Genomic DNA, 12,910 nt, shown 5'->3' with positions numbered 1-12,910 from the left:
ATATGTTTAATGTCATCAACATGTTGCACAATCATGAGTCAAGTCTTGGTCTCTCTAAAATGGGTAAATGTTTTTGATGCTTTTGAAGGAAATGTTTTTAAAGGAATGTTTTTAAAGAGATGTTTTTAAAGGAATGATCAGAGAGCATGAGCTGCTTTATGAGTGAATTAGTTTTTCTGATGTGGTCTTCAGCAGTAAACTAACTATATATTGAAAATGTGAAACAAATCATCTTACAGAATGGAAAAATCTTACACAGCAGTTATCTTTGGTAGAGAATTAAATAAAAGATAAAATTAACTTAATGATGTATTTTAATCCTCCCACCCCAAATTATCAAATACAATTCAGTTGAAATTAATATTGTGAAATTTAGGTAGTTTTTAATCATAGTATCCTAATAATTATTTTTCATTATACCATATATATATATATATATATATATATATATATATATATATATACACCCTAGTATTCATTTGATTAATTTTACCCTAGTATTCATTTGATTAAGTTTGTCTTTGTCATAATGTGTTTGGGAGAGTTCCAGAGAAATTCTCGTAGAATATTGTAGCCTTATCTGCTCTCTTCATTAACGACTGAATTTTTGTTTTATACATAACTGCCAGCCTAGTCTATCTGAAATGCATCTGTTAAGTTATTGTTGTTTTCCTTGAATCTTTTCAATATGTCCCATTGGGCACAGGATAAAGGCCAGAATAGTTAGTTTTATATCCAAGGCTCTTGAGGATCTCTTACTAAGCTACATTTCCTATCTTAACTTTTCAAGTTTGTTTGTTTTCTTTTTTAATTAACAACTCAATTCTAGATAAATTGGAAGAGGCATTGCATCTTTTGAGAACCACATTTTTCACAGATTAGTGCCTTTGATCCACTGTTCTTTCTTCCTGGAGTTCATTTATTTTCCATCATTTTATGACAAAAATCTATCTAGACTGCAGATCCTAGTTCAAATGATATGTCCTTCAAACACTTCCTACACAGAACTGCCTAAATATTTATTGGATAATTCCCCATCAGCTCACTGGGGCAGAGAACATTTCTGATTTGTCTTCACATTCAGAAGAGAATCTAAAATGAAAATTGCAGGTTATTAAATCCAATCAATGCTGCTATAGGGATATGTGCTTGAATATCTAGTACAAGAATTTATGGATTTCTATCTCAATAAACTTATCTCTAGCAATAAATTTTATGAAACCTAAGAAAGACATGTAAAGGAAAATTATGAAATTCTATTAATAAATAATAAAGAAATTTCTAGTTCTCTGCTAGATGGCATAATAGGAATGAATCAGATTTAACCTACCACCTGAAACCACCTAAATGTGAGCAAAGTATATGAAATGATGTTTTAAATACACAGATATCAGGCAAAAGAATGATGAAAGGCCAATTTCCTTTTTATCTAAGTATTCCAGCTAGTAAAAACAACCTTATTAGAAAAATCACCATTTTGTGACCCCCCTTCCCCCCAGTGAATTAATGGAGTAAGAAGACAATGTGCTTCTCCATCAGGTCTGGTTCTCACAAAATCGATTGATAAATTGAATCTTAATCTCATCAGTCTTCTAAAAATAAAGTACAATTTACAGGAAACACAGAGTACAGAGGAGATGAGAATATAAAACTGTGCAACTAGAGTATAATCATCAAACTTCAGACGAGGAAACCCTGGAAGATACTTTCTTCAAGGTATAAATTGCAAGGTGGAAAAAGAGAAACAGGAAGGAATTAAATGTCAAGTAGGCAAATCAACTCATCAGAACTTATATGCATCTTATTTAACAAAACACTAAAAATTAAATGAGTTTTCTGAGACATTTGGACTTTTTATGAAAATATAATTTGTGTTTAGATATTACTATTGTGTCCATAGTTATTTTTGTGTGCATGTGTCCTTATCTCTTAATGATTCATAGTGATATTGTTATGAGTAGGAACTATGGATTTTTATTTTTAAATAGTAGAGAAAAGAAGAAAATGGGTAAGAGTATGAATAAAACAAGATTGAACTTTGCCTTAGTCCTTTTTCCATTGTGGTAACAAAATAACTGAGACTGGGAAATTTATAAAGAAAAAATTTATTTCTCATAGTTCTGGACACTGGGAAATCTAAAAGTATGGCACTGATATCTGGCAAGAGCCTTTATGCCATATCATATTATGGCAGAGACCATCAAATGACATTAGAAGCATTCAAACTCAGGTCTTTCTCCTCTTCTTAGTACCAAGAAGAGCAAAGTCTACTGAAGATAAAAGTATCTAACTGGGAGGCAGTTACACAGATACATTCCAGCTATACAATCATATCCATAAATGTAAAGCTCTCTCAGGGTCTATCCAAAACAAGTACAAATCATAAATCACAAAATGGTTTTGACAGGCTGTCCTCAAACAATTCATGAACCCATGGTTACAGAACATAATTTATTATTGGTTAATATATTCTTTAGTATTGCCCAAAGTTGATTACAATAATCCAGGCAGTTCTGGATATAAATATAAAATCAATCTAAACTTGCTGAAATTATCCCATTCTTTACACTATCTCAAAGAACTTTTGTGATGTTTGAAGAACTTACTATAAGTAAAGCCCTAAGAAATGTGCTAATTCCTCAATAAATACTAGCCATTTTACTTATATTTAAGATGTGATTCCCATAAGTATAAATAATTTTGTTCTTTTTATTCTGATATTATTTACCTTTAACTAAAAAGTTTGTTCCATTTATATTTATTGGGATGACTAAAAATTTATGGTTTATTTTAACATTGTTGTCCTTTTATATACTATTTTTTTCTTCTCATTATTACTCTCCTCTCATTATTGTTTGTATTAGTTATACATTTTCATTTCATTTCTGTACCCCCCAAAATTTTTAATGGTTACACTAATATTTAACATAAACACATTTGCTTTAGTAATGTCTGCTATTAGTAAATAAGTGTGGAAATAGAAAATTATAAGCCCAAATCTTGCAATTAGCATTAGTTAAAATTGTAGTCAATTGCATTGAGATTGACTGAAAAATAAGATAATTTTAGAGAATATTTCTGTACCGGTTCTCAGAAGGGTATTAAAACTAAAAAGCATTTTCCAGGCAATGTAAAGTTTCTAGTTGAATAAAATCTTTTTATGTTCTATTTTAATATCATAAAATTAAATTTCTAAGTTCTTTCTTAAATGAAAAAAGTAAGACATCTTACTATGTTTGCTTGCTATTAACTATAAAGATTTTATCATAATTTTATGAGAATCTCAGAATTGAAAATGTTATTTGTTTGAAAATCAACTTCATGTTGACATCATATGTGTTGGGATAAAGCCAACTCTCTTACTTTGGCCAATATGTGTGGCAATATCAAGTCTGGTGTTTTTTTGAGTCAAAAATATTACACCAATCTTAACACTAATTGTCATGACAAAATAAAAAATCCTATCTGACCTCATAAAACTCAGCTTCCCAAATGTTGCCTTTCTAAAACACGAAATAACAAGATGGGAAAAATCAAGTTTATTCTAGCTTGAAATTCAATTTTTTTTCCTCATTGATATCTTTGGCTAATGTAAGCTTTATGTATGGGTGTGTGTGTGTGTGTGTGTGTGTGTGTGTGTGTGTATATATATATATATATATATATATATATATATATATATATATGCAAAACTTAGACTATTAATGTGTTTTCTCATCATATAATATCTAATTTGCTGCTTTCTATATTTCTGTTATGAAATGGTTGTAATAATACAGGTTGTAACACCTGACTAGAGCTTCTATTTAGACATTTGATGCCTTTAATTCACATGAAATGAGGAACTACTAAATTTTTAAATAAGAATTACTAAATAAAAATCTTCAAATACATATGGCTCCAGAGTGATGTGTTAGTCAGGCATATTCAATTATAATTTGAGTTATTGTTACCAAAAATAAAGGAACAATACCCAATACATACTCTAATACTATGGGCATCTTTGATACAACCCTGCTATATTCTATGAAGCTATTGTATCTTGAAGCATAGTTAACAAAGTCCTTATGTAACTTTTGGTATATTCATACATAAACTTTTTATAATCTTTCTTTGATTAGGCTACATATGTTAACACACACAAACACTGCTTTGGAGCATTTCTCTTCAACTTTATATTAGGTATGAATCTCTGTCTAGGTAATTAGCAAATTAATAAATAGCCCTCCTTAACTGTTGATTGGTCACTTTATATTGTTATGTTCTCTCATTCTCTATCTCTCTGTATATCTCAGAGATAGTTCTTGGCACATGAAACATACTCAATAAATAGGAAATAAACGAATCTGTCCCTTAAATACTTGTTTTTCTTTTTTAAAAACAATTGCCTGTATCACCACTATTCAAAATAAATACCTAGTTTGGACACTGAAAACTTGTTCATTATCAGGAAACATTCCTAAGTTAATACCATTAATCACCACCTGCTCCACATAGTAGCCAAGGTGGAGAACTATCTGATTTTGTATATTACCTGGCACCTTTAAAGGTTTTGAATAGTTGGAAATAAAAGTTTTCAATAACAGCAGGAATGGTAAGTAAACCCCAGCAAAATCCAAACTAGGTCTTGGATATCTATACACCTGGACCCTCCTGTCCTGGGTTTAGATCATTCAATGGGTTTTTGAGATATTTGTCTACAGGAAAGAGGACACCAATATCAGAATTCCCAATCTTAAATCTCAAATCTCCCACTTACTATCTGAACAACTCTAGAAGTTATTTAGCCACCCTATGTCCTCTTTTTCTCTTCTACAAAATTGGAATGTCCTGTGTGGAACTTCCTAATTGTAATTTCGCACTGAAGATCTTGTGAGGAATAAACAAATCATGTGAAGATTATCACAGTATCTATTCCTTAATGGTAACTCAACCGCTGAGTTTTGCTGAGCTAGTTTGTCTTCCTGGCTGATTCCTGATGATACTGTTCATTCAGGCAATTTTTCTCCAGTTTAGGTCCTGCTTTCCAGTTTTTTGTTGTTGTTGTTTTTTAGTGTTTTGTTGTTGTTGTTTGTTTGTTTGGGGTTTTGTTTTATTTTTATTTTTTTGCTTTGCCTGATCTAGAGTCTGCCTCAGACCCAGCTGGCCCAGTTCCCTTTATAAGTGCAATTCCTGTCTGAGCATCTCTTCCCCAAAACCTACTTCTTTGCCTGAGATGATGTGGTCTGCAGCAAAGTTCTTAAATTTTAATTTTTATCAAAATATATTTGATTCTATATTGAATGCTATTTCTTGACTATAAATATACCACTTTACGATAAATATACCAATTCTCATTCTCGAATTGCATGTTGAGTTTCTTCAGAATAAAAGTTCTCAAGTCTTTCTCCTGTTCTTTTCTTCTGTTCTGTAGTTATGATTGATAAATAACTATGGGTCAGTAGAACATTGCTTATATGAGGAAAGAGAAAGTTTTAATATTTTAAATAAAATCAGTCCTAAATTCTATGAATGCTGTTTGTCTTTGAACACCTTGAAAATATCTATGAATCTATTAGCACCAAAACCTGCCAAACTTGCCATTTTTTAACTTCCTGTCTAAAGGCCATACTTGTTGCCAATCATAAACCTAATCATCACCTCATAGGATAAGGCAGTCAAATGAACTTATGATACATGACTCGCTTTTAATTCAGGAACAAATAGAAGAAGAATGAATATAATACTAAAACTGAATTATTTGGGTCTAGTTCTACCTGGTATGTCCTCTTTTTATCTCAGTTAGTGAGTAGCTCTTTGTCTTTTTCCCCCTTCCTGGTAAAAGAGCTTATGTCTTAAACTTTGGAATGATGACAATAGCAGACAATAGCAGAATAAGGTGCTTCTCACTCAGATTCCACTATACATATATATATTTAAATATGTATTTAAATATATATTTAATTTATATAAATATATATTTAAATATATTTATATCTTAATATATATTTAAATATATTATATATTTAAATATATTATATATATTTAAATATATTATATATATGGTTTACATTACATATATTACTTAGCAATGACAGTCTTTTGTTGATTGGGACATTCATTGTCAGATAATGAACAAATTCATTAACAGATGAATCAAAATGATTTTAACTACTTATTGGTTTTTCTTGTTATTCAAATATATATATTTATATATACATACAAATATTTAAAATTATAGGATACATTATAAATTATATAGGCTGGGCCAACTACATAATTTGTAGACAATCAAAATGAAATTCCTTGTTCATTGGGCACTTGAAATGTCATTCATGGAGATGTGTCACACTAACAGGTAAGGCTATGGGAATGCACTGATTTTTTACCCTCATTCAAGAAAGACAATTTGTCCTTCTATATGTGGATGAAGGTAGGTTCACTCTCTTCCTGTTAACTGCAGCTGGACCAACATATGATTTAAATGAGTTGGTTTGTTCCCAAATTGGACATTCTTTTATATACCATGGACCAAAATCTGAAGATGTGTAAGTACAGAAAAGAGTCCTATTTCTTTCTGATTTTGTTCACTGCCTTATCCTTTGAGGTGGTGATTAGGTTTATGACTGACAACAAGTACGGCCTTTAGACACAAAGTTATAAAATGGCAAAACTGTCTGCTAGCCTTGCTTTGGTCTTCTCAGAACGTACTGTCAACGCCTTCAGTACCAGCCACTGGGCAACCAGTTCAGGTCTTCCAAGATCGCAGTAGTTCAAGTGAGGCCTTTTTGTCTTGCAGGTCTTGCTTTAGAATATAATATAGAGTTTGGGAATATAGACTAATATAGTCTAATATGAACTATTAGAAATTAATATAGTCATAAAATTTTGTGGTGTTGGAGGTCTTTAAGTGTCAGCATTGTGTAGCCAAGGTCTCACACTGCACACATGAAAGATAGAACTTGAAACAAACTTTTAATGATACCTCTTTTAATATCTATGGCTAGGGTCCTATTGTGAGGTGCTCATATTTAGTATTCTGGGTTCCTCCAGGTTCTATTAGTTTACTACCTACAACTGGAATATGTTTTTAATTGTTCCATTTTTCTAAAATTACCAAAGGAAATTTGCACTTCTTCCTGGTGAGTTCTCACTACTTCAGGGAAAATTTTTTCCTTTAAATTAAGCCTTCTTTAGAAATGCTCAAATCCAAGTATTCGTAACACATATGCATTCACTCAAAGCATTTTTTTCTACATGTCACTCAAATTATGCAACTCTGAAATACAACCTGAGTCCCACTCTCAAAAAAGGAAGACAACACACAAACTCAATATGACTAGACAACAACGTTAAATCCACATAAATATAAAAATAAGATAATATGCTAAATCTGGAATCAAAACAGAGGATTCATTTTCAGGAAACAAACTGAAGAAGGAGTACTAAGTGTTGTACAGGTCAATATTGGATAATATGAGAATTCAAGCACTCTGGGGAAGGAATCTATAAAAGGAAGGCAATGAATTATTTGTCATTGCAACCAAGGAGTGAAATGCAGGCTTCCACTTTACACTTGAAAAAAAAAATGAAATATTTCATTCATTAATATAAAATTCACCCAAATCAAGTTTTTAAACTCAGAAAATTACCACTGGTTTCAGAGTAGCTAGTGATGGTATCATTATAAAACACTAGAGGAAATATTTCATTACTTGGATTGCTGTAGACTACTCAGTACAATCTAATATAGAAAGTAATTTTAATCTTGTGAATGTTCTGAAAGGTTTAGGTGGTTGCAGATTCTTTATTATGTTAAAATATAACACTAGAAAAAATTTAATTTGTATATGTAATCCTGGAAATTACATATTAAGTGATACAAAACTAAATGTAAGATAAATGTTCCAGGACATGAAACTTAGGCAAGAAAATGAAGCTTTGGGCCAATAATCAGCAGTATCAATCAAATAAACAGAAGGCCCACTGTGGTAAAGCATAACTACTACTATTTTTGTAGATATAGCAACATGAATTGATTAACCTACCATCAAATTACTTCTAAATAGCAGTACTAAATAGCAAATTATTTCTAATAGCAATAGATAATGTATAAGGACTGATTTTAAAAATAATTGATATTTGAAGAGTTTTCCAAGCAGAAGCTAGTTTAAGCTCTGTTTCAATCTAGAAAAGTAGAAATCCAGAGTTCTGATAAGAGCCTGGGGAGAGTTGACATATCTTTGGAAAGTTTGCTAGCCCTTACTTTGACCTACTTGATTTAAGGTGCTACTATTTGAGATATTGATTCCTCACATCCTACAAAAATTACTGCTTCCACATTCCTCTTAGTAGGTGGCTTTTTGAGGGCTTTCCACCTTAATTCCCATCATTCCTACTACCTACCACCCAAGGAATAATTACTTCATCTCTGCTCCCCCTTAAATCCATCTCTATCATAATAGTATCACACACCAATACATATTAACAGTGAATACATAATGTTGGCAATAGATTTTTGAGCAATGATCATTATATCTCTATTTAATCTTAAATAATGTCTAGCATCTACTAGCCATGCAAAAACCTATTAATAAAGGAAAAAGGAAGTTTAAAGTTACTCTTGAAGGAGTATTAACAGTTCACATACAGTTTATTGAGATTCTTCATAGCATCTTGGATCTTCCTTTTTGTCCCTTAACTCCCTAACACATTTGTCATTGAATATTTACCAGTGTAAGAATTTATTTAATGAGCATTTACCCACATACTGAGATGCATGGGAACCATGATGCTCTACCTTGTATACTGTTGTGAATCTCTAGTTTCTAGGTCCATTTAATAGAAGCCCAATAAATAAATGAATAAAAGAACAAATTCATTAACAGATGAATTAAAATGATTTTAACTACTTATTGGTTTTTCTTGGTATTCATATATATATATATATATATATATATATATATATATATATATATATATATATACAATTATTTAAAATTATAGGATTCATTATAAATTATGTAGGCTGGGCCAACTACATAATTTGTAGACAATGAAAATGAAGTTCCTTATTCATTGAGCAGGAAAAAATGTGCCATTAAAATTGCTAAAGTAGAAAGCTTTTTTCTTTATCAGTGGTTTCCTTCTAAAATGTTCATGGAGTTTTATTTACTATTCAATGTACCCCTGAATAGAGAAAAACTAAAATTTTGAATTATCAGCATAAATATTACTTTTCATTTTTATTTTGTACCATGCCAGTTTTAGTGCAAATATTAAAAAATCTATTTTGTTTGCAGAAACATTGAAATAACACCATTTTTATTTTGTAACTCACACATATGTAGGTGTTTTTTCTTCTTAGAACCATGTAAACTGCCCAAACTAATTAACAAATTATTATCATTATATTTCTTGATACACATGTTGTAACAGCACACTCTACCTTCAGCTTACCAGATAAGGAAGAAAAGGAAAAGAAACTATGGGTTGCCCTCTCCCTCCCTTTCCTTGCACTATCTCTGTCTTGTTGAACCCCTCACATGACATGAGTCCAATGCAATTCTGTATTAATAGGGCATCAAAAAGCAATGTCCAAGTGGAATGACAAGGACTATGGACACTCATGCTGCTCGTACCTTCTCTGTTCATGTGCACATACATGTTTGTGTTTCACCTACAAGACACAAATCTAAGATAAAATTATTGGGAATTTCAAGACATTCACATCAGAGCATAAAGCTAAGCATCGTGACTGAGAACATGTGTGACATGCACAGGTCATATGCCCATGAAACCAGCCCTGTAAGGGCTCCCAGTTGCCTGTCACACAACAACTCTATCAATGTAAATAAACCAAGAGATCAAACACAATTGTCTTATAAATGTCACCAGCATCAGAGGGCAAGTGACTTAAGTTTTGCCTCAACTTGGAACTTGATGACTTTGTTTTTACTTTTTATAAGACTTAATTAGTTTGTGTCCAAAAACAATGGTCTCTGGCAGACTGTGGATTCTTCGGCATTTTCCAAAAATCTTGTAAATATGAAGCTTATATATTATTTTTGTCTTAACAATCAGAAAATAGGTTCTGTTACATATACATTAAAACCTGAAGTAGAGAAAGTTTTTCTAGATTCAAGATGGCTTCTTTAGTGGATTTATTCATTCATTAGTAGATCTGAATATCCAATTATAAGGTTTTACCCAGTATTTTTTAAAATAATTAAACAGACTAAACAATAGTAGAAAAGATGAGAATATTTCGCATATAGAAAATATATGTATGATTTTGTAAAATTTCTGTTACATGTATACATATGCATATAATATATACATGTGTACACACCTATATGTACACATTCATGAATGAACATACTTGGTTGCAAATTAAAATGTTTTTCATATTGTGTCATCATTAAAAAAGTTACTGCCATAAAAATCTATATTCTTGACTAATGTCTATGGTTTTTAAACTGAGCAAACATCTTTCCACAAGATACACAAATTAATTTCAGAAAAGGAAGAACATATTTACATAAGTCATCCTGACATTTTTAACAAAATATTGCCTTTACAAAATTAGCTTTCTGCAGATGGTTCTATTCTCCATGATTTTTTTGATAATGTGTCCAGCATTTCTTAACAATTTCAACATCCACCAAAGACTGAACATTTATAAGCAAAAAAAAAAAGGAAATCACATTTATTTATTCATTTCTATTATGTGATTCAATTGTCAAAAGAGGTTCTTAAATTATTATAATCAGCCCTCTTCTATAGGTGAGGAAGCTGAAATTCAAAGAATTGAAGCAATTTTCAGAAAGTCACAGATCATATTAGTGGCAAAATAGGGACTGGAACCTATGTTGTTGCTATCAAAGCCCAGCATGTAAATCTCCTGAGGTGTTATAATCTTATAAAAAATGCTGAAAAGATTAAAATTAAAAAGGGAAATAACATAACTGGTGCACAAAAATCAAGGTTTGATTGTGTTACAGTCTAGTGAAATATAATTTAATTTTAGACTCTATTTTCCCACTGAACCATACCGTAACTAATAGGCAATATTCTTTTGTGAATCAGAGCCTCAGCATTTGCGTTTTCTTGTGGTTACATTATAAGAAATAATGTGCAATGTTTTGATTTCTCTGTACCCACAATCTAAGCCATTCAAAAACAACAAAATTCCACAAAAGAGGAGGCAAAAATAAATCTTGGAGAATTTTGGAAAGAACAGTATCAACTTTTTATAGCAATCATAAGAAAATCATCTACATTCGTATCAAATATCAGGTTTCCAGCACAGGAAAAGAAAACTGCAGTACCTGCCATTTTAAATTACTCCCTGTCATGTTTTTATTCCTCCTCCTCCCCTGGGATGTTAACGTCTTGAAGAAATATGTGTGCACTCTGAAAATATTTCCTGAAGTCAGTGGATTCCATATGTTCCTAGGGAAACAAATTATTCACTCCGTGGGTCATTCCTGGCGACATTTAGTTCTAATCAGTACATTTAGGCCCTATGCACTTTGGATTTTCAGAGCTCTCTTATGTAGTCCTAGACAGAACTCAGACATTTCATTGATTCAAACCCTCCTTTAACCTAAAAGAACACAAAGGAACCTACACATGCATACACTCCCCAACATACACATATGCACATACAAAACATAGACACACACATATATAGCCCTTGTATTTTATATTTTAACTACATTGGACATTGGTATAAGAAAGATAAAACAACTATTTAAAACTATGTAAATGACTGTTCTAAATTCAAAGGAAAAATTTTAAATGTAAAAGAAAATTCACTGCATAGCCTTAATTATAGTCAGAGATGGTTAGAAAGGGGAGGGATGGTTTTTGTGTTTGTTTGTTTGTCCTACAAAAATAAAAATGAAGGATTGGAGAATTTTGCTTTCCTTGAACAACAACCACCAAAAAATACAATAAGAAAAAACAAAAGTGGTTCTTATACTACTTCCTTTCTTAGATTGCACTATTCTCTTTCTGTTCTCTGAAATACCTTTTAATAATTCTATTTTCTTACTTGATGTTAGAATGTCCCCAGACCGTTTCATTGATATTCTTCTGTGTTATATTTAGAAATTTCACTGGTATCCTGAACTTTAATTGCTAACATTATGCTGTAAACTCCTAAATATAGATCTCATTCACTTATACAAATTTGTTGATCAGTAACTATGTGCCAGGAACTTATGTTATTTAGTTAGGACAAAATAGTCATGGTCATCACCATTTAACTCACACAGGCTTCCCAGAGCTATGTACTAAATATGCAAATACAACAAACAAGTTAAATAACCAAATGAATAAGAATTAAATATCAATAGAAATGGAAAGAAACAAGATAGGATAAAAAGTAAGAGAATAAGGTAGAAAAGTCCCTGAGGAAGTGACAAATATTTAAGTTGTGATCAAAAGTAAAAGAAAGACTCAGTGTAGCAAGCATTTAGGAGAACACTGTTCCAGTGTTTCTGGCTTGAACACTCTCACACCCTAATCTCTCCATGAGCTCTGAACACACTCCAACAATTGACCACTACACAATCCTTTTGCGTAGGCTCTAAATTTCTATAATCTTAAGAGGTATACAACAGAACTCTAATTTCTCACAAAAACACAACTGCTCTGCTTCTCCTCACTGTTGTTTGTCTTGATTAAAGGACACCACCATTCACCAAAGCTAAATATGTCAAAAGTCCTTGCAAGAGTCTTCCTTCTTCTTCACATCTTACATTATCCCTCACCAAAACCTGCACATCTCACTCTACGCTGCAAGTGCTTACTAAATATTTTTTAATTTGAGAATCAACAAACCAATGAGTGGAAATATCACTGGGTTTCTGACAATTGAGAAAAATTTCTGGGTGTCACCAACAAACCTTAATAATACACATGT

This window comes from Marmota flaviventris, chromosome 6, assembly GCF_047511675.1.
Source record: "Marmota flaviventris isolate mMarFla1 chromosome 6, mMarFla1.hap1, whole genome shotgun sequence".
In the NCBI taxonomy this organism is placed as follows: domain Eukaryota; kingdom Metazoa; phylum Chordata; class Mammalia; order Rodentia; family Sciuridae; genus Marmota; species Marmota flaviventris.
This window is presented reverse-complemented; position numbering follows the sequence as displayed.